The following is a 27,732-nucleotide window of genomic DNA, read 5'->3' on the forward strand; positions in this document are numbered from 1 at the left end:
CTTATCGAATTAAGTACCTTAAATACAGTGTGCAATTAATATAGATCAATATGGTTCCCTACAGCATGTAAATTAAACAAATATTTTCGGAGATATTACAAATTTAAAATTTGCGTTTAAAAATGTGTAATGTAATAAAAATTGTATGAATTTAGATATTCCAAAGATAGCAGGAAATCTTCATAGTAAGTATAGGGGAAGAGGAATTGTTTTACTCTAAATTTAATGCGTGCAGGCCAAGGGCAGTAATGAATGAACCAAAAATACTGGATCGATTTTAATCATGTTTTCATTGAGTGACATAGGCATATATATTTTATGCCCGTGCAAAGTCGGAGCGGGCCGCTATGTTTTTATATACAACGTTCATATTTTTTCTGTAGTGTATTTAATTTAGTATCAGCATTGCACCCGTGCGAAGCCGGGGCGGGTCGCTAGTTTTAAATATAAATGTAAATAATTTAAATTGATAAAATGAATCTGGAACTCTCAGCTTATCAGAAAACAATTACCTACTCAAATGCTAATTATCTAAGTGTAAACCCAAAAGTTGACAGTGTGTAGGAGTAGTTTAGAGTCGACTGCCGATGCCTGTAGTTTGATATCCATGTTACATTGTAGGTGCTGTCAATAAATATGCTAACATGTTTCTAATCGTATGTAAATAACATAATCCAAGCGACATTGGGACTAAAATTAGTTCCTAAATTGTAATGGTAACTCTAGCAATATCAGAAACAACAACCGAAATAAATTATGATTAAAAAGTATTTGGAAATCGTGAATAAAAACAGAATAGGAGTAAATACATAAGATTCTTTGATAGACTAAAAATCTGTCCATCTTTTTGAAACTAAAGTTATAATTTTTTTGATTCATTATTATTCTTAGTCCTCATTATTCCTCAGTTTAGAAAGTATTGTTCTTAGTTTTGTTAAATCAGTAATAATTATATATTTGTCATTACTTCTTACATTATTTTAATGAAAAGCGAAGGATTTTTAATCCATAAATTCTTCCATTAGTTCGTTACTGTAAATCTTTTTTGAAAATAGTCTGTTATTATTTTCCAATCCTTTGTCAAAACTTTTTTTTTTAATTTCCGTTCAGATGTCACCAGAACTTTAGCATTAGCATAGATTTTATTGATAAAAACGAAGTTTTTTCTTAATTCCTTGATTACTTAAAATGTTTAAATCTAATTTAGTTTGTTTTACATATACATAACACGCATACCTAAAATATATACTGTTTCCCGTTATGTTAGTAAGAATTTATTCACTCAAATGCTTCTGTTACATTGGACAGTTTTATTTCAAACAACTAATCAATTAATAACGATTGCAATCATCTAGAAAGTTAAAGAAACAAGATTTAAATTAATATAATATATGTGGGAAACGTGCACGATACACAAAATGTCTTATTTAATGCGATAGAAATTTTCGTTATCTTATAGAAATTGCGTTACAGACAACTGTAATTTATTAAAAGCAATATTTACCTATGGCGAGGACTGCGGAGTATTTCAATTACCTGAAACAAATGAACATGTTAAAAAACTGGTGAAAAATAATCGAAAATTTCTCTGTATAATTGTGAAAATAATTGAATTTCAACTACGCGAAAATTATTCAGCAGTTTCTGCAATGTCTGTTATATTTTAATATTTGAAATGTGCGCTAGGTAGTTGGAAGTGTCAGTAGAGGCATAAATAATGAACGCGATCAAGTAGAGTTTGGGTATCGGGACCTTACTTGATAATTAATGTTGACATAAATATACAGACAAATTATAATAATTAATTGTCAATGGCCATTATACGGTAATTAAGGAGGGCAAAACGAAATAAACAAATTGACGGGCACTGAGGGACTGAAAACTGACAGTATCCCGACAGAATTTAGATAGCTGGGCTAAGTCCAAATCGCGAAAGCGCGTTAGGACCACTGGAAAAATGACCCCAAAAGATATTCCACAGAAAACTCGTCTTGTTTTGCCTGCGAATTAATAAAACTGCGATATTGGAACTTTATGAACTGACTTCGCTTAGTAGTCATTTTCCCTTCTTCTGCAACAACAACAAATCGCATGTAAACCTCTGGAGATAGTTTGCTCTTGCTCTATATTAAGTTCATTATAAATATGATCTAGTTTTTCGTCCAATAAGTTTTATAATTCAATGTTTCCGAACATTTTTGATCTCTCGGATCATTTTTTATCATTGTCATCGAAGTCATCCACCTTAAATAATTAAAATCAAATCTGACAATTGAGATATGAAGAGACAGCATCACAATAAATTTCTAGATATATTTGATGGGCTTGGAAAAGTTTGTGATAGGTTACATGGTATGTGACTAAACTAAATAATGAACGCGATCAAGTACAGTTTGATTATCTGGACCGTACTTGATAATTAATGTTGACATAATTATACAAACAAATTATAATAATCGATTGTCAATGGACATTATTCGGTAATTACGGAGGGCAAGTGGCGTCCAATTTGTAGTTCTATTGTTAGAAATAATTTAGTAAACCCCTCAATATAAATTCATAATACTACTCACAGGTTAACAATATAACATATTTGCAGAGCCTTGACTACAAAATATGAAAATCTGATATAAACGCATCTTCAGTTTCGACGAAAATTTTATATACACTTTAATAAGCAGATCCAACATCAGTTGTACATTAACAAATTATAATTGTGGAACGTATCCTGAACATGTCGCTTTTTTATTACTCTATTAATAAATAATTATTAGTTATATGGTACTAATACATAACAAAATAGAAACTAATATGCTCGAAATATATGATACCCTTATTGACATAGCACCCATTATTTGATTTAATTATATCTATATGGCGGAAATTGATTGAAAGTAAGTGAAATGCCTTCAGGGTATCTCACACGGACCCCACATTTTAAATTAAACTTTAGAAAAACTCCGACAAAAAAACCGAGATGGTCTTGGATGTGGACTGAAAGACCACTTGACAGAAAAATGCAACTTTCACTGCTACTACATAAATAAGTTATTAATAACATGTTAATTACCTTGTCGTTGAAAAAATTATGAAAGGTTTTAATTTCGTAATTGGTAGTTGGAAACAAATTTCATTCAGAATGAGGTATAATAAATTAAATTTATATTGCTAATAAAACTATACAATATGTTTCTTTCAATGCATTTATCAGTCTAATGCTTCTTCGAAATACTTAGGCTTATTTTTATGGAATTGTACACCATTCACCTCCATTCAGGTTTCAAAAAAGTAGTAGAAAGGGAGAGTAGAGAAGTTTATCAGTTTCAAATGTTCTCATAAAACAAGACAATGTGATATTAATTCTCTTAATATAAAAAAACTACTAGCTATGTTTAAAATTACTATGTAGAAAGAATAATTGTTTGTTTTTCCAGAGCAACTCTCTAGTATTTATGAAAACATTATCATCTACTACAGTAGCCTAGTTCATAAAATAATATTTTATTAAATGTGTTTGAAATCTGTTTTAAGAGATTTTCTTAATATATAGTTGGAATAAGTTAATATACTTTTAAGTATAGAAAAAGAAAAATTTTATTAATTAATTTATTAATATAATGTAACTAAAATAAATTAACACTAATAATCTATTTGTTTTTATCCTAATTATCTACAATTTTAAAATTACCAAGTACTTATTCTGTGATAGACAATAACAATAACAATAGGGCTTAACATATATATCACTATTTTTAACTTTACTTTACTTTTACTACCTAATAAACAGCACATTTTTTTTGTATTTCAGCTTAAATCTTTCACTTTTTTTTAACATGTCAACGTTTTAAGAGATTTTGATTCCAAAATGAAGTACGTTGAAGTAAATTTTGGTTGTAAATAAATATAAAGTTAATTAATGTGCTTATTTATCAAGTCAGCAAAATATGGTTTACTTAGAAACATAGTGAGTTTTTTAAGTTTGATGCAGAAGAATATTGAACATCAAGTGTTTAAATGCTCGAGATAATTCAAATTAAATTTACAGTCGTTGTTTTAAAATTTAAATTTATGTTTTCCACTAATAAATTGTCATTTATTAGAAATACGAACTTTTTAAACATATATTTATGAGCAACAATGAAAAAATTAAATAACTCATGTTGGTAATGTTTAAATCGACTTGTCGAGTCAATGTATTTAATTATTTATCTGATACTTTCACACGAAAACCCATCAACTTTCCCCTACCGATTTGCTATGATGATATATTGAAATTATATATCCAAAAGTGGAGATTCATTGGCGCGTTCCACGTTTCTCCATGTTTGTTTTATGTATGGTATCCCATTAGAACGATGGTGATATAATGCGAAAGGTAACTATACAAAAACAGGTATATTGCAGTGTTTTATCTCGAATTAGTTATATTATTTTTGTTGAATTTAGATGCCTATAGTGGAACTAATTTGGCTTTAGATAATTAGTATGAAGACTGAAGATATTTAGTACTAGTTATTTGTTTAAATTTAAGTCACCATTTTTTAACCATCTAACGGAAACTAAGTGTTTTTAGATTTATGTCATTTCCAGATAGCAGTTATGGTAACAGCTGCTTTTTAGAAAAAGAACTATATTTAGAGTTCCAGATGGATTCATAATATCTTAGACTTGGTTGTAGTTTTTTTTTTGAGAATATGCTTTGTCTTTGGAAGTCGACATTTCATTTGAGAATGCTCTATATTATATTATCAATATTATTTATGATCTCATCTACCTTCGATCTCTGAATCAATTCAATATAATAACTGAATTTTTGAGAGCTTTGTTAGTTGTATATTTGAAGCTTCATTAGGGGCATTATTTTATTCATTCATTCATTCAATTCAAATTAAAATAATTATTTATCTTATGAACAGGTTCCAGAATCGTTACTATGTCTCAACTTGCCGTTGAATTTATTCATGCATGCTAAATTGGGCGTGCAAAAATAGGGTTGCTCATACAAATCAAACCGACAGTAATCCAACACTGCTTAAATACAGCTCTTTTCTTAATTACTTATGTTTGCTGTATATTACTTGTGTTTATCTCTACATAATCAACGAGGAACTACATGATGACATCCGAATAAATTTGATCTATGAAGTTATCCGAGATCCCGTCATCAAAACGTTATGTAAGGTTACAATTAGCACTGGGAACTATCGACTGAAAACAGTCGAAATAGTCTATAGTCGCAAAATAGTCGAAACAGATATCAGACCAAGATGTACGAATCCTTTCCTGTATAAATTATGAGGGAGGAAAGGACGGAGATAGTTGCTTAAAGCTGTTAATTTTATAGATGCTTATATTTTCCAACGGTAGTATAAGCAAGACGGACATATACATATTTCTTCAAGTACTTACTTTTAAAAAGAAAAGGAAAAAACTAAGTACTGAATACCATTAACATGCAATTAATTATTTCGTTTTGAAAGAAGTAGAATTACTTTTATATTTGAATGTTCTATAGATCTGTAAAAAGAAATGGAATTTTATATGGAATGGAATGATAACCCGCAAAAGTTTTATTGTATTTTAATATATTAATTGCTATTTTTAAATAATATACTATAATAAATACAGACAATACAAAAGAACTTAAACAAAACCTAAAAACTAAATATGTACAATAACCATAAATACTAAATAAAAATCAAACATATACCTAATCATAGTAAAAAAAGTAATCCGTGATATAATTATTAATAATGGCGTAATAACTACTAGAGTCTTTTTTAATAAAGTAAATGCTTTATTTGTTATTGAACGGAAATATTTTTGAGCAAAAATCGAGACAGTAATCGAAATATTACTTATTGTTGACATAAAAACAGTGAAAAGTATTTTACTATTTATCATTCACAATTTTAATTTTTTACCTTATTACATTAACAATCATAAAAAATAACGTTCCAAAATGCTGCTATATTAATATACAATATATTGTTATTTACAAGCGGACTACCAAAAAAATCATAAAAATATATATATATATATATATATATATATATATATATTACATATAAATCTATGTAAGCATAAATTGGGTATTTTTGCCAAGGTCTTGGCTACTACGACAGAGCCAGAATGTTAAAAATCAGTCGAATGAAACTAGTAGGTCGAAAAATAGTAAATGAAAGTACAGGACTGAAACAGTTGCTCGTAAATAGTAACAAAATCAATGGGACCTAAAATAGTGACTGAAAACAGTTGACTGAAACAGTTAATAGTAAAAAGTAGTAATATTAGTCAAACCAAAAATATTGACTGAAATAGTCCATAGTAAAAAGTAGTCAATTACTAAACAGTCGATAGTCAATTTCAGTCGAAAGTTCCCAATGCTAGTTACAATATAGCTACTGGGCAACGCGCAGGAAATCAGAAGATTGATGCCAATCAAATCTCACGAACTTGTATAGCAATGTTAGTTTAAGCAGTCTAATTTAAAATTTTGGGAAATACATACTAATGTATTTATCCTGCACTCAATAGAAAATGCTCAATAGAAAATTATTAATATTTAAAGGTTATGTTGTTGTATTTAATATAACCTCTAAGAGCGTTAAAATCTAACCCCTTAAAATATTAATTGTAATCAATGAATAGACTTATGAAAATTATAACGATCATAAAACTATTGAAATAAAATGTAGACTTAGATTTATTGTAGTAATGGTTTGTTAGATTTTCGAAGAAAATTATAAGATAAAAGACTAGATTTATTGAGATATTTTTTAAAATAATGTTTACAACAAAACGTTTGATCTCATCTACATACGAAGAATTAACTGATAATGATCTATCGCTATAAAATTGCTCTAGCATAATAAAAAAAGTCGTTAAAAACCAAATTAACGTTTACCATACTTGAAGCTCGGGCTCACACATCACTTTTACCGTTTACATATTCTCTCCGCCATTGTTAATGAAATAATACGTTTTTTATTCATCTGTCGAGAGACTTTCAGATATAGTATCTGGTTAAGGAGGCGAACTGAATAGTCCGTAAGGTATGTGTATTACGGCAAGAACTTTCATCCCAAAAAAAACGGCGTCATTGTTCTGAACTATCCAAGTGTCACATTTCCACTAGGAAACAATTGCTGAATTGAACAACTGCATTTCTGCACTGTTTTCGCCGATCATTGAGTAATAGTGTGTTTATGCCGGTTTCGGTGTGTGCCTTTATCAAAAGAATGGTAGTACCAGTGCCTCATTGTATTCGCAAAGCGCAAAAAGTCGACATGTAGGACAACGGTTCTATAATGATATCGAAAATTTAATTATAGTTCTTAAAATATTTAATTATTCATATATAATCATTAGATTAAAAAATACTGTTACCAAATATAATTTATTTTAACATTAGGATAGATCTAATGCATATATTATTAAAGGACCCAAAACAACAATTAATTATATATTTTTCTTGATAAAACTAGATTTTTTTAAAAAATATATTTTAAAGTCTCCTTTTACCAACTAGGGGTTTATCTGGATTGGACCTAGAGTTTAACGTGTCCTCAGCATTAAACCTACCGACTGGCGAGTGACTAACTTTAGAAGTCATACATGAAGACATCCGGTCTTAACCAGAATGGTTACTGGAGTGACTGGGATCATTTTCTATCGCAACAGTAAGAGGACCGTCATATCGCCTTTACCACCGCGCCACCAAGCCGGCAAAAAATTAGAGTTAATAACTGAATTCTTCCTAATGGATTTGCCATATTTCCAAAACAGTTAGTATTATTTATCTCCTCACACATTTTAACCAAATGCTCATGTATATCCTGAACAATTGCACACATATCTGTTCACATAAAACTTTCACACTCTACAATAATTATATTCATTATATCTCTCCTTTAGTTATTTCAACTCTCATCACATTGTCAAAATTTGCAGCATTGAATGCATAATCCAATATTTAGAAAGTTTCATTCAAGTGACGACACTAAGCTGTTATTTTCCAATATACCTAACATTTGCTCACGATTCCATCATTTGTCAATGTGTGCCGATTGAGTTCATCCAAACCGAAGGGGAACCACTCCTGTTTCCCGTATAAGGAACGATATATCTGCAATGACCTTTTAAAAAATGTTATGACTAATAACACCTCATCAATTTGTATTCCAACGTTTATCTTTTTCTATCAACTTTTGTTGCCTTAATACTATTTTTATGATCATCTTGCCAGGAATGGCTATTGGGTACATTGGTCAGCTTCTGAAATATTCATGTCTCATCTAAATACACATGTTGAAATAACAGGTCTTCCTTTGATTTTAATATATTTTTTGAAAAATTGTATTTTTTAAAGCAATGTCTGATGAAGTCTCCTTACACCATTTAAATCCTCTATTACCTAAGAGTTTATGAAAGGACGCTCTGTATCCCTCAAAGAACTCCATATCTCCAAGTTTTCTATGGATATTTTTCAGATTAACAGTTTCTTCTGAAATAAATATGTTAAATTAAGTTTATGTTGAAAAAAACTACTTTTTCAGCAGTTTTTTACTCCATTATTTCGTTCCCATTCGAAGTAACTAATTCGCAATGAATGAACATAATCTGTTTTGTCTGGCTTCGGTATTTTGCATCAGAGTAATAATAAACAGCGAATAAAAATTTATCAAAACAAGCAAAGCGTTAAAACAACGTTTGCCGGTTTATAACCTATAGTTATTATAATTAATATTTAAACAATCTTGTAGACGTTTAACGGCCGGACTTTAGCAGTCTGATTCGGTTAGATGCTCGAACTTATCAGACTGCATTTGATCTGTTTTAAAATAGGGTAAAATGTTAAAAAATATTATCTGACTCTAAATACCGATGAATACAGCTATGTTGGCAGCTATACTGGTGTTGCTAATTCCGAAACAAGTTGTTTTTTTTTTTTTTAGTTGTAGATATGTTGGTTTTAGATATAGCCAGTCAACACAACACCTTACCTTTACAAGACAATTTGTCAAGCATGGTTTGAATTTTAGTATCCGCTGTCTTTCTTAAAATAATGGAATATTATTGTTAAGTTTTCTTTTTTAGTCTCTATATGTTTTAATAAAAAATAGTTTGAGTTTATTGAGGTTATGTTTTACATTAAAAAAATTACTGTTAATACAATACGGAGTGATTTATCACCGCCTTTGTTTTGAGTTTTTTCTGTCAGTGCATTGTTGATTCGAAATTCCAAACCATTTTAAACATATTTGGTCGGCTTTGTAACATCTATTTTTCTGATATTAGACTGATGAAGGGAATAACGTTAATTTCTATTTTATCTACGTCACCTTGTATAGAACGCTACGGATGCTCTACTGAAAGCTATGCTGTTGGTCTTAACATATTCTTACACAACGTTATGTTCTCAGAAACAAAACAGCACGTACTTATTTCACTGTACCAGACAATTTTCTATATTTTCTGAACAATAAAAATATCAAGGAACTTTTCATAGAAAATCGCTTAAATTTGCAATATCATACATTTGAAACCTAGTGTTGAACGATATATGATTAGTTATGCAAAAAGTGCATCAAAAATCAGCGAGAAACTGTATTGGAAATATATATATTTTAAATTATGTCCCACTTATCACTTGAATATTATAAAATGGACAATATTCTATAATAAAACTTAAATAATATACAAAAAATATACAAAACAAAATAAACTATAAGTATATATATAGATTTGTCATCCTAATTTTAACTATTATCGTCACAAGGTGAACTTGTTCTGCGACCACTACTAGAAGTACCAATCCTTCAATGTTGACTAAATAAATCTGAAACGAGTTTAACATCTTTTTCAAACACGTAAGCAAGTCCAATCAATTTTAGTTTCAATCGTGTACGTGCAAAAATCCCAAAGAAATAGTTACAAAATAATAATTTATAAACGTTTTTATAGTACATAAATGCAATAGGCAATCAATTAATAATAATATTGATTGTTAGTAATAATAATGGTGATATATTAAAATGTATAGAAATTTTATTTTCAATTTTTGTATATTTTTGCCAGTACTAACTAATTATAAAAATAATATTTTTAAAAACATAATAACGTTTATATCCAGAGAATATAATTTAAACAATGAAATATATTCATTTTTATTCAAAACACAGCTAATTGACATATAAATGATAAGGTGACACATTTTTTCAGTAACTTAAAACTATGTACTTATAGAGGAAGACCCATTGGTTCTTATTTAATCTCTAATAAAATGATATAAAAGTTAATGTGTTTATCATATGGTTTCTTTCTCTTAAGTTCAGTGTTATTCAAGATTAATTTCTCTCTTAATTTCTTCTGTAACAGTTGGAATCCGAAGGTCTCCATGTAAGTAACTATTTCTGTAGTATTAGTGCATTCATAATTCTTCTTAGTATTTTATTTTGAAATATCATATTGATATTACTTGTCCCAGAACATCCCCATAACTGTAATCGGTAGGTACAGAGAGGTTTTATTATCTGGTTGTATAGTGTATGTAGTAAGTTCAGGTAATTTAGATCTTCCAAATAACCAATAATTTTTTTTATTTCATTCGATTTCTTTTATTTCTTTTTCATATGAAGATTCATCCTAAGGTATTTAGCATTGTTAATGTATGGGATAATATTACTATTCATATTTATTGGTATATTGGAACAGTTTGGGTTTAGGTGAAATCAAAATCTACTATTTTAATTTTATTTTCCATATCTGGGTCCACTTAATTATATTACCACTTGCGTGTTGCAGTTTTCTAGTTACATCTTCACAATTGTCTCCAGTAGCAAGCATCGCAGAATCATCACCAAATGTAGCTATAGTAACATTTTCTGTTAGTGATATGTTGTATTAGTGAGTAGGTAAAGAGTATAACAATAGGTAATATAAGCTACAACTTCTTCCAACAGTGAATATGTGTCTGAAGAAAACTGAGATTAGTTCTTCACAATTCAGATACAGAGTTCTGTGTCTCATTACAAAGGAATGAGTAAATTGGCAGTGACCAATCAGCAGTCTGTTTAATTGTATTTTCCAAAGAGATAGCAGGACAAAAGAAGGAAGACCATAATGAGACAAAGCTTGTTTTCTTCATCAAGCTGTCCCACTCAAGCTGCACCAGGCTATCTATCTAAAGAGCCCCAAATGGGAAAATATCTTTGTAATATAATGTATTTAAAATATATTGACCATTTGTAATAACACCTTTATCGGTTTGCAGGTATGTCTCTGACTCTCTTTAGAGCAATACCATACTGTTGTATCTAGAGATTGCCAGATTGTATAGCATTAAATAAATAATCATCCTATTTGTGTACCCTGATAGGATATGAAGGAATAATTGCAGAAATGTTGAAGAGCTTAAGTTTTATTTATTATAAGACGCTAATGTCAAATTTATTTTGATACTGGACAAACTCATGATGACGCAGTTGAAACATATATTGAATCCTAGATGGTAGGAGGCATATTATTGGTTCTGATAGGTTAGCTTATATAGTATTGCGGTAAAAAGCTTTTTTGCGTTCCTTTTTACATTGAAATTTGTCGACCTAAAAGATTTTTATCCTGCATCAGGCAAAAAAAATCATTCAAAAATAATTTTTTTATTGAATTTTGTTACTTAAATGACCATTCTTTCGGTATGCAACAGAAACATACATTTTCGCGTGACCTGGATCATTTTCCTTGTCGGATTTTACACTCTTGCCTAGGACAATCACATATTTTAAACAATCACAAACATAAATTTACGACCATTCCCCTGCAGGATTCGAACCCGCGGCTCTCGCAGCACTAGGAGGACTATCCTGTTACCTTTACCACTGCGCCACCAAGCCTGCTGAGAGAGAATTTGATATGTGAAGGCGAATATTTGTATACAGTTTCTCATTAATACATTTGTTAATTAGATACCAGTGAATATATTTTAAAAATTTGTCTCTATATCATATATATTTATATAGAAATAAATAATAAATACATTATTTTTCGACCACGCTGCGTATATCAAAAGGCGTGTTCATTTTTACAATACACTAGCACTTCAAATTATCTGTCTTCCTGCTTCTGATATCACGCATATGCCAAACGGCGTTATAAACCATCCTATAAATAGAATTTAGAAAATTATAACTTCAAGTACTCTAGGGCGTATCTACAAACAAGTTTCTATCACTACAACTTGTTTATAATATTATGTTCCTCGATCAAACACAGCCGACAGTTATATCAAGCAGTCAGCGAACAATAGAAAAAAAATACTTTAGAATGTTTTCCTAACTGAATTGTTATCATAACTGTTTAGGGAAGAGGGATCGATCTGTAAAGGTAGTAAAATTAATTTTAATTAGTCATTGCTTTTACTTTCTCCGGCGTATTTAAATACCAAAGAATTAAAACGTGAAGGCCATTTATATTTGCACTTGTAGAATGCAGTTATATTCACAATAATTCTGATGTTTATTACGTTTAATTATGATTTTGTGTCCAAAAGGAAGACAAAGAATGTGTAGGAAACTATTTTTCTCTCTCTCTCCTGACATTTGATAATAAATTATAATTCCTGAGAGCTAAGTCTGGCTAATAAAGTGAATTGTAAAAAAATACTATATGATACTACATTTAACTGTAGATAACATTGCTTACTGATGGACAACGAACAAATAATACAGCAAGTCACTGTAGTGTTTCTTGTCACCTTATGTCACCTAATATTTTCTCAAGAAAATTGAATGTGGTAAAGAAAGGAGCCTCTGTGCTGCGCTTGTGGCGGGTTTGAAAACTCTCTAAGCCTCTAAGGTGTATTTCATTTATATTTGTAATTGCAATGGACATTATCACAGTAACAAAGAACCACAAAATCATTTACTTATTGTTAGGTCTAGTGAAAAGAAATGAATTATTTACCAATTGATTCTTTAATAAAACGTATCTTGTGTTGCAAAAGTCTTACTGTGTTACGTTAGATGGTATTCGAAAGCTAACATTTCGTACTAAAAAAATTATTTGATAGTTTTATTCACACATCTCAAATACACTCAGTTTTATTGGAATTCATGTCAAAAATAGACGCCAAGAAAGAGAACATACTCTATATTTTACTTTTTTGTGATTAATATGATAGTGAAACAGCCAATTAAGAGCAATTTTGCTGTAATTTGTAACACGGTATTTTTTTGAACGGAAATATTTTAATTTATTCAATACAATCCATAATACTAAAGCCTATCTGATCTTATCCTAGAAAATGTTAGGTCCTTTTCTTATAACTACTTTCAGTTCTAACGTAATCGATGGTATCAGCGATTGGTTAGTTTTTATACTTTTTAAAAGAATTTAAGCGGAGATAATTAATTACCATCTAGTTTTATTAATTAACTCACTCTAAACACTTTTTCTTTTAATATCATAGTGAGAATAAAAGCAAATTTTTAACAAGATTTTGATATTGCCCGAATTTTGAGTAAATTATGTTAGAGACTTAAATATATTACAACACAATTTAACAACACTTTGATGTTTTTGTAGCTTAATGTAAAGAGAAATGTTGCTGAAAGCGTGTGCTTTATATTACAGTGATAAATAACTTTAAATAAGCAACACATAACTGTGAAATAATATTTATTTTCTTTCTGGGGATGATGATTTCGATTCTGTCACAAGGCACTCCTTGATTGGGTCCTATGAGTATAAAATGCTCCTATCGACCTGTTATACTCACCAGGTATTGTCCCATCCAATTATTATTTCATAACGGGAATATGTAGGGATTAACCTATGTAATAAGACCAAAAATAATATAACAGATCAATTGAAAAGTCAAATGGTCAAATAACGTTATGTAATAGTCGCTGTTGATGGGCTTCCTTTTTCAAGGTAATCAATGAAAATAATTCCATACGCATCTCAAAATACAGACGCTATAAACTTGCCAGCCCACTGTTGCTTTTTCCCAAGCTTTGGAGCGGGTTCATCGTGTGCAGTCCACTCGGATGACTGTCGATTGGACTTCGAAGTGAAATGATGGAGCCATGTCTCATATATTGTCACATATGGATACAAAAACTCGGGTTTATTACACTTGATCAAACACTGCTCCGAATCATCAACTCATCGTTGTTTTTGGTCAAATGTGAGTTCAAGCGGCACCCACAGCATAGAGATTTCTCATACCCAAATATTCGTGAATGATATGATGTACATGTTCCGTTGATATCTTGAGAGTGTCTTCTATTTCATTCAAATTCAATTTACGGTCATTCAAAATCATTTTGTGGATTTTTTGAATGTTTTCGTCGGTTACAACCTCTTTTGGTCATCCACTGCGTTCACCGTCTTCGGTGCTCATTTCACGACGTCTAAACTTAGCATACCAATTCCTGATGGTTGATTTTCTTGGGGTATTGTCCAGAAACATGGCATCAAGCCAAGTTTTTGCTTCAACTGTATTTTTTCCCTTCAAAAAGCAATATTTTATCAACAGGTGAAATTCCTTTTTATACATTTTTTGCACAATAACAAAAGTTGCTTCACTCAAAATGCTATAATTCACAAACTAATGATCCGACAGCTGTCAAATTTATAAACACATCTTTTGACGGTCAGGGCTAACTAAAAAACATATGGATTTAATTCTAGTAGCGCCATCTATGTGTCAATTACAACCTTACCATGTATGTTAGCTTTATGGAGCTCCCGTCCTAGCACAAACACTTTTGTTAAAAACTATATTACTCTAGTGAGTTCTGAGTTCTTTTACTTTTGCCGAAGTAGTGTTGTGTTGACTTGTCACAATCGTATTTAATATTCATCAATCTCTGGCAGTTAACTTTGGGTTTCGCCTAGTATTTCTCATTGACGATCAGGTTTTACTAGGTCCTGCGTATGCTATCATAATCGAGGATATAGCCCTCCTGTGATTCCCCTTTATTGCAATTTGAATTGTTTATTATTTTAGCTTAAATGTCATTATTTTGTTTACTTTATTTAAAAACTACGTTGTAACTCGACCCTAAATAACCCAAGAGGTTGATGGGCTTTTCAAATAATAAATAAAAAAATAATTATAAACGATTGTAGCTATCAATCATTAACCATTAGCTATTTGCTTTGTATCTAACTAGTAAAACTTTCAAATAACCCTCAAAAACTCCGTAAAATATTCATATAAAGTTAACGGACGATATTTGCTAAATAAATAACAAATATAGTTTACATTTAACATTGTCTGTTATAATATTTAGCACGCCAATGTTACTTTATGTCGTAAAGTTAATATAGAAACTCTAATATGCATACAACAATAAGATTTATTCAAACTACTACCATTTTCACACTATTTAAATAATGCATATAATTTTTAACGATTATTATTATCGATTATCCACCATTAATTGTCGGTTTCGTATGCGAACTGCAAAACTATTTCAATAAACGACAACTAACGACCGTCGCCTTTATAAAAGGAGATACCAGCGCCAACTTGACGGGCTTTAAAAACACAACCGGTGAATTATTGCAATGAATTTGAATTTGAAATGCGCCATTTGCATTTTCAGCGCGGAAAAATCAATATTTGTAATTTTATCGTGATTTAATGCCAAGCGATACATTATTGCTGAAAACGTTTACTAGTTCTCAGTTAATACGTTTTATTTGTGGCATATTCGATTTTCTTTTCTCACTATGATATTTTATGCTTAATATATGTGTATATAAAAAGAATAGATTGTTTAATAATTATTCAGTTTTATATTCAAAAATATGTTGCAAATTAATGTATAAACTTATTGGGTTTTTTGATTAAAAAACGTTCTTTCGATTTTTGGTGATTTTAAATGATAAAATATAAACAATAATCCGATGGCATTCATTAAGCATGCAAAATATTAACTCAGAAAATAATACGTGAAAATTAAGCTATTCTTCATATGCAACGAATGAACAAATATGCTTTTATTTTTGCAAATCTACAAATACAGAAATTTAAGAACAGAATACTATCGAAAAATGAGAGAAATATCAGCGAGGAGAGATTTATACCTGAATATAACCCCAGATTTCATAAATTAAAGGGGTATTTTGGTCTAGATATTTGAAAAAACTGTACATTTTTAAGAATATGTCCTCTAGGGTACTTTTTAAAACATTTACGAAGCTACAGTGACAGCGATCGATCGAATCGACTTTTCAAAATTACGGCAATCTCTGAATAACCAAATACTCAGTGAAATTACGAGGTTAAATCATTTTTATTACTATATATTTTGTTATCATTTTTATTACTATGACGTTAGAACACGCAAACTGAGAACTATATTTATTTTTTATTCAACAATGATCACCGAGACAAGAATAACTTAAATTTATATTTTTTTGGAACTACTTTCTGTCAAATGTATTATGTATCTATATATATATATATATATATATATATATATATATATATTCTCGTTTTTTCGAACAACCATAACTTGGTGAAAAAGTTGTTTGACATTTTTTACTTTGATACAACAGAATGCATGAAGAAAGCTCACTCAAAATTTCAAATAAATCGGTTCTGTAGAACTTGAGATACCATGTCAAACGTCTCGAAAAAATGTATATGCGAGAAAAATGCGTTTCAAATTTCGTTTTTAGATGCTGCGTTACTTTTACATTTACATCTTTGAAAATAACATAAATATACACAGTTTTCAACATGACCAATCAAAGACGTGTATATTTCAAAAATATAATTAAAAATTGTAATGCCGGCTCTGTAATTTAACATATCCCAAAGTACAATCATAGTACAAAAGCAAGTTCGAAATAATGTTTACTGCAACGTTGTCAGCGGACAGCCGTTATAAGAGGGCAGAACTGCCAAACTAGAACCAATCTTGATAAAATTGAATTGAAGATAACGTTAAAATTCGATCTCATCTGTTAGGGCCCATAATTTGAACCGAGTTAGTAACCTTGTGTAATTCTAATTTCTAAAAAGTCAAGTAAGGGCACATATATATCCCCTTATATTCTAGTTCAAAAAAAAGGGGGCGGGATCCAAAACAATCTTTTTTTGTTACCTTTCTGTCATTATTCTCTACTACAATAAATTCTAAGGAAACAGCATCGACAAATTGATCGAGAGATAGAAGGCGATCGTCACGTTTTTTAATTAACAAAAAAAACTCGGTAATTGATTAAACAAACCAATGTTTAGACTGCTTGATATTGAAACACGGTCGCAAAGTATTATATTCTCACTTTCACAGTAACAGCACATTTTGTATATATTGCAAAACTGCTTTAAATATAATATCATTTAAATAAAGTAGATTAGCATCGTAAAAATAGAAACGTCTTAATTGGTGAGAGTCTTAATGTCCTTTCTAAATACGTTTTTTATTTATAAGACATGAAGTCCAGATGAAAAAGATCACTGACTATCGTCGTACTGTTTATTTTTTTCGCTATAGCGCGATATTTTGCATACAGTACGACATGACCAGAACCGTTTTTCTTCGATCGTTTTTGATTAATTACGGAAAATCAACCGGGCGAGACTAACGATGACAAAATCGTTCGATGAATGAGAGAAACGTTCGATAGCGATACAGCATAAAATCGTAGCGAACTGTAAAATGTACGATGTGGTTAAGATGTTACGGATCTAGCTAGAGATGTAGAAATACTAAAGATATTCGAAACCAGTGCGTTCATTATGAGAGAATTCTAATTCGTTTAGTCTGGATATTTGAAAACACCGATTTTTTTCATATTTTTAAAGCTTAACATTTTAAGAGTATATCCTTAAGAGCAATATTAAAAACTTTGGTACGATAGAAGAACACATAGCGAAGGTACTCGCTACATTTTAAGTAGCGTTGGGAACTATCGACTGTTTACTAATTGACTACTTTTTACTATCGACTGATTTTACTACTATTTACTATGGAATGCTTCAGCCGTGTACTTGGTTACTATTTTCGGTTCTATTGGTTTCATTTGACTGATTCTCAACATTCTGGTTCTGTCGTCCTGTGCCGAATTTATGTTTATGTTTATTTATGCTTGTAATTAACAATATATTATATATTAGTATAGCAGTATTTTATAACGCCATATCATTTAATAATTGAAATTTTGCAAAAATCCTTCGATCGATTGTTTCGTTAGCGAAGAAATACATGAAGAATGAACATGAAGAACACCTTTCCACTGATGTAGTGAAACTATTCCTCCAAATAGGAGCCAATTATAAACGTATGTGCAGTGCACCAGTAAGAGTACATAAATTCTTCAACGCTATTTATGCTTGTGTCTGAATAGTCATATCTGAACTTAAATAACAATATTGCAGTCATTTATAATGCAGCAACCAAACCTACGCAAACAAATATTGAAACAAAAGTCAATCTGAAGTTATGTATATATAAAAATTAAATTTAAAAATAGAAAGATTTATTTGAGGAAATTTAATAATTTGGGAACGTTTTGAGGCAGAAACACATTCCTCAATGAATCAGGTAAGACATGACTTCTTCTGACAATTAGTATATTTCTGGACTTCACCAAAACATGTGAAGTATCTAAAGGATGGAATGGGTAAATAGACAGAGACCAATCAGCAGCCTGTTCAATTTTACTAGCAAATATATCTTCCCTAAAGAGGTAACGGGGGAAAAGAGGTCCTTTTAAGGAGTCAAATCTCGTTTTCCTCTTCCTATGGAAGGAGTAACATAATTTAATAACATAAATTAACAGTTCCAGGAATATTACAAAATTGCTCAAGTTGTAATGGTACCCAAACCTGGTAAACAACTACACGATAAAACCAGTTATTGTTTAAATAAAAGAAAAAAAATCAGTCTAAACAGAATGAAGGAGTACCTAAACAACATAATTCCCTATTACCAGTTTGGATTCCGAAAGGATGATGGAACAGTCTAACAAGTACATGACATTGTAGACGTCGTCAGTAGATGCCTGGAAAATGAACAAGAATGAAATTAAAATAGATGCAGTCTGGCATGATAGGCTGAAATATAAACCAAAAAAATGCGCTTCCACGTACATATTGGAATATGAATGGCATAGGACAACAGTACATAAGGTTCTAGAGATACAACATCCCTAGCCTCAGCAACAGATTGGTTTAGAGAGATGGGGGTTGTACCCACAGATTTAAATTCTCTTATTAAAGAAATCAATAACAAGTAGTTTAAAAGACGTACAACACAGTGGATTATTGGTCTGAAACGTATTGCCATGGTGCAGGTAAAATCCGAACTTCTACTGAAAAATTTAATTAGCTTTTGATTCAATGGTCCGATTACAAAAAAAATCGTTAACCGAAACTCCCACGGAGCACTTTCACTGCATATGCAATCGATATTGGCAATATGCTCCGGCCCGAATAAAACTGAATTCGTTTTTGATTTATCGTCGGACATTGTCACATTTTATTAGCGGTCCGTGTTTGATTGCCGGTTTCGGTATCGAGAAAAGTCAATTGTAACTAAATCCGCGTATAAATTCCATTTGCCGACGCGCTGAACATATGGGAAAACGCGAAATAATCACGGCTTTGATTGCTTCTCGAGACCGTTTTGCATGTGGCGATTGTTTTCGTGTAGAGTTGCACTTGTTATAGCCGCGAAGCTGATTAGGAGAGAAGGTGATTGGCCCTTTCTCGGCACCAGTCATCATTTTTATGTCTGGTGATGAAGTTCGCGTACTTTCGCATCGAGTACTCTAATAATTTCACTCAGTTTCAATAAATTTATTGTGAACTGTTTTGCTAGATGAACGTCATTTTCCATGAAATTTGGTCTATTCAAAATAACAGTAAACTCACGTCACCAAGTTGTTTAATCTATCACCTGCCGCAATTTGTACATTAGTTTTAGAACCAGACAATATTTTCCTTCTCATTTTATTCTGGTTAAATAGAGACACAGCGCTATCTGATGAAGTTCAGATATGTAACTGTATCAGTCCGTAAAAGTCGGTCTGTTCAGACATTGTTTTTGAAGGAATACAATTTTTAAACGCATATAATAAAATCAGCAAGAGTTATTTTAATTTGCATATTTAGAGCAGACATGGATATTTCATAATGGGACCAATATAAGCAATGGTCACTCATGGCAGATGATAAAAAAATATTGTTAGGACAGCAAAAGTTGATGGAAAAAGTTGGAATAAAAATTGATTAGTTTTATTAGTCAAAAGTTCGTTCTTCATGTTCGTTCACACCTTTCATTTAGATTGAACAACCTGTTTGTTGAACCATTTGTTTGTTTAATTCACTGACTTAAACTATGAGTGACGTTGTATATTTCTCCTTCATCTTTCATCATCCATTCTTCTTTTCCTGAGTTTTTTGGTAAATTTTTGTTACCAGTTAATTTAAATGGTTACAATTACTGAATTTATTGTTCTGTCAGTTTGTAGGCACTCTATCAACGAATTTAATTTTTTATTTAGCTGTCGATATTTGAATAATTGTGAAGCCAGGTTTCATACATTACCAGAACAATATCACAACATTCAATGAACATAAATGCATGTTTTTGTGTTTCATATTTTGATGAAAAGTGAAAATTTAAAAGTCGGAAAAATAACAATGGCTTTTATTTTAATTAAGAGTTATTACAATAAGGAAATACAATATAAAACAATCTTTTTTTATTACCCTTCTGTCATTATTCTCTACTACAATAAATTCTAAGGAAACAGCATCGACAAATTGTTCGAGAGATAGAAGGCGATCGTCACGTTTTTTAATTAACAAAAAAACTCGGTAATTGATTAAACAAACCAATGTTAAGACTGCTTAATATTGAAACACGGTCTATTTCACTGACTCCTTCGATCTTAATTAACTTGAGAAACTTACCGGTCAGGTTCTTAAATTATGAGTGACGTTGTGTATGTCTCCTTCAGCCTTCATCATCCATCCTACTTTACGAGTTTTTTGACAAATTTTTGTTACCAGTTAATTTAAATGGTTACAATTACTGAATTTATTGTTCTGCCAGTTTTTAGGCACTCTATCAACGAATTTAATTTTTTATTTAGCTGTCGATATTTAAATAATTGTGAAGCCAGGTTTCATACATTACCAGTACAATATCACCACATTCAATGAACATAAATGCATGTTTTATGTTTCATATTTTGATGAAAAGTGAAAATTGAAAAGTCGGAACAATAACAATGTTTTTTTTTATTTAAGAGTTATTACAATAAGGAAATACCTATCTTTTGAATTTATATGTGTTATTTTAATCTCTACTATAGTTAAAAATATATAGAATGTAATGAGATACGTTATTGATATAAAAACTTACTTTTTGATCTCTAAATACAATATTGTTGCTTTTCAATCTGATATATTTATTATACGTTCAGTGCTCAACAGCTTGAAAGCAAATAATTAGCAGCGCAAAATATTTAAGTATTTAATAAAGGCAGTAATGTATAATTTTGAAAAATACATTGGAACATAAAATATTATTATACACCTGCTCTACATACAACATATGGTTTCTATTTATTTGTCACGGGTTTCATAGCCACTCCAAGATATGTAATTCACTCATACGTGTTAGTTTATTTAGATATATCGCCAACGTCGATTGCTAAAGTTTTCAATGAAAAAAATGCATTGTGAAATATAGTTTATAAGGAAATATATATATGCTGCATTATAGTGGTGGGTTGTAGGGCATTTTTATTAATATCTATAATGCAATACACGTATTATTACTCCTTTATGCATAAGTAGTATTATGCAATATAAGATTATGTAGAGTTAATTAGATATGATATTTTTATTATTTAATTATTATATTGTTACTAGTTGTTTCCGACTAACCTACAATTTGTATTTATGACAACTTAAATCTAGGTATATAATCAGGAGGACCCATCGGCCCTACTTCAGGTGAAATAATGTATATACATGTCACTGCTGTATTTTTTTTATTATATGTACCTCACTACACAACACTACACAAGATCAGATGGTTTGATTCTTTTGAATCTGTGTCCTGCTCTGCCGGTATCAAAAAGTTGCAACACTTCAATATTCTCATAAGAATAGACTCTTTCCTTATGCCCCCTTGTAATTCTCTTGATTTCTTGACTCAGTTCAGTAGTTCTGTAGTATTTGGGTGCGCTCAAAATACTTATCAGTACTTTGTTCTGAAAAATTTGTACTATGTACTGATAATTGTGATTTTCTTCCAATTAACCAGTACATTTTCCTATATTTCAATTCCAGTTATTTTCTTTCCTTCTTTATTATTTCAGCGAAGTTTCGGGTCAGGATTCATTCCGAGATATTTAGCGTTGTTGCTATATGGAATGATAGTATTATTTAATGTTATTGGTGCTTGTAGGGTCTAATTGTAGGTGAACTGCACATGCAGATTTATTTTTGTTATATTTAATTTTCCAAGCTTATGTCCAGTTATTTATATTGTCACTTGCCTGTTGTAATCAGCAATTGTATCATCAGCAAGTAGCCATCGTAATATTCTTCATTTGTGCTATATCGCAAGTGTAGGGTAGATAAAGCATTGGCCCCAGTACACTTCCTTGTGGTACATCTGCTTTAGATTCTTTTAATGTAAGCTTCTTCTTGTTTAACTCTAAACATTCTGGCTGTAATGTACGATTTCATTAGTTCGGTGTGTTATTTTGGTAACATTTTCTGTAGTTTATGAACAAGGCCTTCATGCCAAGTCTTATCGAAACGCTTGTGCTACATCTATGAATATGGCTGAGCATACTTTTTTTACTTTCGTAGGCTTTTTCAAGAACATCTGTTATTCTGTGGACTTCGTCAATTGTTGAGTGCTTGTTAATAAACCCAAACTGGTGTGTTGGTATTAAGTTTTTCTACTCTCTATGATGAAATAATTTGAACTAAATAATACGGGAGCTTCAACTGATTTAAAAATGTTTAATTCTGGTGTACTTATGGTCCTTAAACAGCCAGTCACAACTGGACATATGTCCTCCTTACGTTTTTCATTTTGATCGCTACTAAGCTGTGTATGATATGAAGGTTGTTTTCCCAATATAAGATTTTTGCTACATGAGGTTGGTCCAAAAAACCTTATATCATTTCTAAGTCTGGATATTTTATAATGTGGGGATGTGGGGATACTGTCAAAACGTTTTTCAAGATGCACAAAGTCTAAAAAATGTCAATATAATATTCATAGTTATTTATCTTCAAAAGGTATTTCATAAGATATCTAATAATATCTCAGGATTTCAGATTTCTTGAATATCAAATTAAAATAATATTTTGATATAGGAAGTTATTTAAAGGCCAAAAGAGAATTCATAAGAACTAATAAGAATTAAATAAATCTATAAAAAATAAAACTATGTAAATGTAAATATTAATTGAAGTTTCATAAATTATTTAAATTATAAAGTGTTTTGGTCCATATACAGTTGCTCATCAATATAAAAATGAAAAATATAATGTTGGTATATTGTTAAATTATATTTTAATCTCATCCTATTCATTATGCTATAATAAACGAGATATAAGAGAATAAAAAGGTAGTTGCATTATTGTTTATCATGTTAATTGCGTATGTTGCTTGACGTAGTCACAAAACAATTTGATTAATTAGGTTTAATAAGATATATACGTGGAAAGTGTTTTAGATACGTTACGTTTGAGATTTACTCAGGATCTACACAGGAAACATAAATATCTTTGTCTAGAACATTCCGTTTAACATAACTTTAGAATATTTATTTGTTTTGAAAGATTGGTTGGATCTATATCATGTTATTTATGGAGACTATATGAGAATATTTAATTAAATTATAGCGTAAATAAAATTAAAAGAGTATCATTCACCGTGGGTAAATAATTGTAATTAGAATCATGGTGTGATTTGTTCAACTTAAATAGAAATAATCCTGTATTCACTCCAACGGCAACTTTAATAGTCCTATCAGTATGCATCAGAATACATCCAGGATCAACAATCTAATCAGTTTATGAACTGAATTTTACATGATTAGGAATAATTCTTCTTTGCTTACTTATTAATAGTCCCGTTTTTTTTTAATCTACAAACTATTTAATTGTAGAAACAGGGAATATAATAATATTATTTAATACTAGTTTATTGTCCGTAATATGGAGAGAAAAAATTAATATTATTTTCTCGAATAAAAAGAGCAGCTATTAAATAAGTAGCTTTACAATTACAAAGAGTTTTGGTTCACCAAAAGTTAAGCAATACTAAAAATATTATTAAACATTTACATAGATTACTCGATATAAAAGAATTGTCATTTCTAAGTTCACAAATTACAATGTCGTAGCTAGATATAGGGTAAGAAGAAGACGAAGAATGAGTTTAGTTATACGAGAGTTATAATATAGTCTACAATTGTTAAGAATATTATTTTCATACGACTTAATAGTCAAATTTTGAAATATAAGAGCAAGTCATACAGCCAAATGTAGTTTTATGAAAGCCAATTATTTAAAAAATATTTATTGTGGCTATATATGACCATGATACCCTTTCTTACCACCAATTCCGCAATACTATTTAGTACTGTCTGAACTGTCTTCCGTATTTCTAATGTAATTACAGTGACCATAAAAATAACTATTTTTACTAGATTTCTATATTTAATTATTTGCCTACAACCAGGAATGAGCTATGCCAGTGTAACGTTCTTTTTCTACATTTGTTTTGTAGTACAAAGTAGTTTTTAATAGTTTTCACTTCAAGCCAATTTCTATCTTCATTTTATCAACAGTTTGTACAGGGATAGCCTCATTTACTGACTGTATACTGATGTCAAAGAAGCGCTTTATTCTAAAGACGTTTATTTCCTGCAGAAATAACATATAGTCTTAAGAAATAGCAAATATATAATATAATAAATATACGGAAATAGTAAATTGACTCCAACTTATGCCATATATTAGGAAAAATGTCATGATCTTTTTTTCAAAGCCAACATATCCAATGATCTTTAAGATGCATTTCAACATTATGGATAGGGGATGAAAACTGAACAGATAATGATTTATAATTATAAAAACCATTGAACAAGTGTCGACATAAAAACGTTATATCCATTTTAGTGATGCGATTAATTACTAGTAAACAACGTATATTATTGCTGTCCCAGCAATCGCTTTACCATATTTACAGTTACCAGCATCTATATAGGACTCTATTGTCGGACCATAACGGCAAATAACTGTATTTGTATTCAGTATATGTATAGCAATTACAATAAAACGTAAACTAATCCCTATTAAGCCAGGCGATATTCCTCCGCTATAATCACGTCATAACGCGAGATTCTAACCGAAGAGAAACTTGATGTCGATGTCACGACCTATGACTTCGACGCTTATTAAGTCGCTAACCCAATTTCGAAAAATCAAAGCAGCAATCGAATTTAAATACCGGTAGATGCTCGGCAGATTACTCCGTATTTGATTGACGTGACGAGCTATCTGAAATCAGAAAGCTCACTTTAGATCAAACATTGAAAATGCCGGCCAGGTGACGATATATTTCGTTTTTTTTTTGTCGCGGTCTGGTCGTTTTAACAATGCCGCTTTAGCATAAAAGAGATGCTACACGGAATCTAGGTTAAGTAAATAGTACATAAGAAAAAGTTGTGTTAAAAAAAAACCGTAAAAATTACGTATTCAGTATTCGTTGTCGTAAGTTTGATTCCATTTTAACATTATTTTCGAATAAAAAGAACATGTCCAGGTGTACATTTAAACCTATTTCAGCTGGAGCTTTATATGGTAGTGTCTTGGGACCACTCCTCTATCAGCTCTACATTACCTATATCCCAACAACAAAAGAAACCGTACTTACAATATTTTCAAGAACGCAGTGATTCTGACAAAACACATATTTCTGTCTAGACTAGTCAAGTGGTAGTCAATAGTATCTACAAATGAATTAGACTGAAAAATACAGCTGAATAACTTGAAATCTGTCCATGTAAATTTTGCATTTCGGCGAAGGGATATAAACCTAATTATATCTCTTGAAGACTCCCCTATTTCTTAGACAGAATCAACGAAATACACTGGCTTCACTGCTGAAGGAAGAACTGTCCTTCACTGCTATAGTTATTTATCTTCAAAAAGTAGTTACTAAGATATCTAATTATATCTCAGGATTTCAGATTTGTTGAATATCAAGTCAAAATAATAATTTGATAGAGGAAGTTATTTAAAGGCCAGAAGAGGATTCATAAAAACTAGTAAGAATTAAATGAAACTATAAAAAATAAAACTATGTAAATGTAAATATTAATTGTTTCAATAAATTAAAAAGTAAGTATTAAAAAGTAGACAGAATCAACGAAATACACTGGCGTCACTGCTGAAGGCAGAACTGTCATTCACTGCTAGAAACACGTCACGTCATTTTACAACACTTTTTTGTATCAGAAAAAGAAAGTAGGTTAGAAATTATCCAGTTTATTCCATATTGGAGGGTTAAATATTTATTTCAAAGACAATGGACAAATACACTTTCTGAAAAATCTAAACAAATTTAATGTCATACACCTAATATATTTTTAAAGTAATTGAAAATGTGTGATTGCATATAGACATTTTGTAAACTTTGAAGTTGCTGGTACACATAACGATATGTTGCAACATGTTTAGCCATATAACTTTGAAATGACGTACAGCTCTTGACAATTGATACCATCGAGGGAAGATTTTGTTAGAATTGAGTGTGTTTTCCGTCCATTGAAAGTATTGGAACAGGTTGCTGAAAAGAGATATTCGTTTCAAAAATTAACTAGTATTTTGTCTAATTAGGATAGAGCCTTTGTTTCAGTACTCAAGTTTTCAAGTAGATCAGTCAAATTGCCCAAGTAAGTCTAAGGCTGAATAATCTAGTCGTCATCTGGTTACAGGGAATCGCACAGTTTGTGCTTGTTTATCCTCACTCACGATCGTTATCCAATGGAGCAAATACTTTGTATCACTTGTTGATTAATAATGTGACTTAAAGTAAATGATTTTAAGAAATATAAGCAAAAGCTGTTAAATGTGTCGAACAATACAAACATTCATGATATGGTGTAAAACGATAAGAGCAACAATAAAGCAACAGATTTCGTTGAAGACATTAAGTTCAAAGAATCATTTATGCAGCTTTTGTGCCGAGAAAACATTCTACAATGAATCAAATAAGTCAGGTCTCCTAATAGTTAATAAGTTGACGCATTTAGTTAAAATGTGAGTACAAATTTGAGATATTGTTCATAAAATAATGTTGTTAATTTAGATTGACAATATCCAATCAGCAATCTGTTTGAGCACTCTAAGAATTTCAAATAATTATGATTAATATATAGTCTATCCATTAGAGTTACTAGTTTAAGTATATTTTATTCAAACTTCAGTACACAAGTTTTCCTTTCATATTTTACTGTTTCTTACATTTCAACTTTACATCTGTCATCATACAAACTATATTTTAAACTCAAAAGTTCAGCAAGGTGAACTCTACAAACACAATTAAACATTTTTAAAGCGCAGTTATGGACCATATTTCCAATTAAATTAATTGTTACAGATTTTATTAATAACACACATTTGGAGAAAAATCTGTAGACATTTAAATTAATACGATCAAT

The 27,732-nt window shown here is 30.4% G+C and overlaps 1 protein-coding gene across 7 annotated transcripts in view; it reads right to left on the reverse strand.

Annotated features, from left to right (window-relative positions):
* Positions 1-27,732, reverse strand: part of knockout (Stork-head domain-containing protein knockout) — a 234,907-nt gene that overhangs the window by 80,112 nt on the left and 127,063 nt on the right. For 2 of the 7 annotated variants that reach the window (XM_076413506.1, XM_076413507.1), the window contains one exon: positions 1,505-1,536. The exons of the other annotated variants lie outside the window; for them this stretch is intronic. The gene's annotated coding sequence lies outside the window, so the exon portion shown is untranslated. The remainder of the gene's footprint in view (positions 1-1,504; positions 1,537-27,732) is intronic. 7 annotated transcript variants of the gene reach the window in all.

This window comes from Rhynchophorus ferrugineus, unplaced genomic scaffold (genome assembly GCF_030347505.1).
Source record: "Rhynchophorus ferrugineus isolate W39M unplaced genomic scaffold, kcgeb_rfMv2 rfM9, whole genome shotgun sequence".
Classification (NCBI taxonomy): domain Eukaryota; kingdom Metazoa; phylum Arthropoda; class Insecta; order Coleoptera; family Curculionidae; genus Rhynchophorus; species Rhynchophorus ferrugineus.